The sequence below is a fragment of the Mandrillus leucophaeus genome, unplaced genomic scaffold (assembly GCF_000951045.1).
Source record: "Mandrillus leucophaeus isolate KB7577 unplaced genomic scaffold, Mleu.le_1.0 Scaffold8, whole genome shotgun sequence".
NCBI lineage: Eukaryota > Metazoa > Chordata > Mammalia > Primates > Cercopithecidae > Mandrillus > Mandrillus leucophaeus.
Window position 1 is genome coordinate 4,650,787 of NW_012108696.1, and position 2,093 is coordinate 4,652,879.

The 2,093-nt window shown below is 47.8% G+C and overlaps 1 pseudogene; it reads right to left on the reverse strand.

Moving 5' to 3' along the window:
- Positions 1–1,454: 1,454 nt before the first annotated feature.
- Positions 1,455–2,093, reverse strand: part of LOC105530123 — a 9,004-nt pseudogene continuing 8,365 nt past the window's right edge.

A 2,093-nucleotide genomic window follows, 5' to 3' on the forward strand; every position in this document is an offset into this window, starting at 1 on the left:
AGCACTTTGGGAGGCCAAGGCGGGCAGATCACGAGGTCAGGAGATCGAGACCATCCTGGCTAACATGGTGAAACTCCGTCTCTACTTAAAAAAAAAAAAAAAAAAAAGAAATATTAGCGGGGCGTGGTGGCAGGCTCTTGTAGTCCCAGCTACTCGGGAGGCTGAGGCAGGAGAATGGTGTGAACCTGAGAGGCAGAGCTTGCAGTGAGCTGAGATGGCACCACTGCACTCCAGCCTGGGCGACAGAGCGAGACTCCATCTAAAAAAATAATAAATAAAATAAAATAAAATAAAATAGCTACGCATAGTGATGTGTGCCTGTAGTCCCAGCTACTAGGGAAGCTTAGGTGGGAGGATCACGTGAGCACAGGAATTTGAGGTTGCCATGAGCTATGATTGTGCCACAGCACTCGAGCCTGGGCAACAGAATGAGACCCTGTCTCCAAAAAAATTTAAGAAAGTAGCAAAGGACTTGGCTGAACTGTGTTCTAGTGTTTTGCAGAAGGCAGATCTTAGAAGTGACAAAACTGGATACTTAGCTGAGGAAATGTCTAAGCAAGGTGTTGAAGGAGTGGCTTGGTTTCTTCTTACAAGCAAAATGCAAGAAGAGAAAGCTAAGTGGAAGGAATTGTTAAGCAAAAAGGAACCAGAACTTGAAGATTTGGAAACTTCTTGGTCTATGCATATTGCAAAAAATGACAAGGCTTGTTCTGAAGAGAATGCAAGCATAGATGTGAGCCATGGATTTAATCAGCCATCTCCCTAGAAGCTAGGACTACAGATGGGATTATACCAGCAGAGACACTGCCAGTTCAAACTAAAAGGAACAGAGACAGATCAACCTAAAGGAAGGATTTCAGACTTCTAGGATTCAACAGGATGGGGCGATGAAGTTATTCGGCTGTGAGTATGCATTAGCCTTTAAGAAAAGGGAGGAATGGGGGGCCAGGCGCGGTGGCTGAAGCCTGTAATCCCAGTACTTTGGGAGACTGAGACGGGTGGATCACGAGGTCAGGAGATCGAGACTATCCTGGCTAACACGGTGAAACCCCGTCTCTACTAAAAAATATGAAAAACTAGCCGGGCGAGGTGGTGGGCGCCTGTAGTCCCAGCTACTCGGGAGGCTGAGGCAGGAGAATGGCATAAACCCGGGAGGCGGAGCTTGCGATGAGCTGAGATCCGGCCACTGCACTCCAGCCTGGGCTACAGAGTGAGACTCTGTCTCCAAAAAAAAAAAAAAAAAAGAAAAGGGAGGAATGACTTCAAAGGCAATTCAGAGATCATCAGGGCTGTCCCTTTCACAACAAAAGGAGGCTGGCTCCTCTTCACCTTCAGAGGGCAGGATTTCTTCCTCACTGTCAAAGGACCAGGGACCACCACAGACAGCCTCGGGATCCTGAGCCGAGGGGTGAATCTGTCCTGCGGATCTGAATTGATGATGCTTCCCTGGTGGTCTAGTGGTTAGGATTTGATGCGCTCTCTCCCAAAATGGTGATGCTGCCGCTGCAGTGGGCCTGGAGGCAGAGCATGGGAGCAAAGAGGATTATTCTCCGGCCTTAAGATCTAATGGAATTTGCCTTGCTAGATTTTGAACTTGCTTGGGGCCCATCATCACTTTCTTCCTTCTGATTTTCTCCCCTTTTGGAAAGGGAATCCTATGCCTGGCCCAGCATTTATTTAATTTGTTATTATTATTTTTTATTATAGTTTAAATTCTGTGACACACGTGCAGAACGTGCAGGCTTGTTACACAGGTATACACGTGCCATGGTGGTTTGCTGCACCCATCAACCCGTCCTCCACATTAGGTATTTCTCCTAATGTTATCCCTCCCCTAGCCCCTCACCCCCCGACAGGCCCCGGTGTGTGATGTTCCCCTCCCTGGGTTCATGTATTCTCATTGTTCAACTCCCACTTATCAGTGAGAGCATTTGAGACAGAGTCTTGCTCTGTTACCCAGGCTGGAGTGCAGTGGCATCATCTTGGCTCAATGCAGCCTAGAACTCCTGGGCTCAAGCCATCCTCCTGCCTCAGCTTCCCCCCAGGCATGAGCCACCATCCCTGACTATTTCTCTAATTTTTTTTTTTTTTTT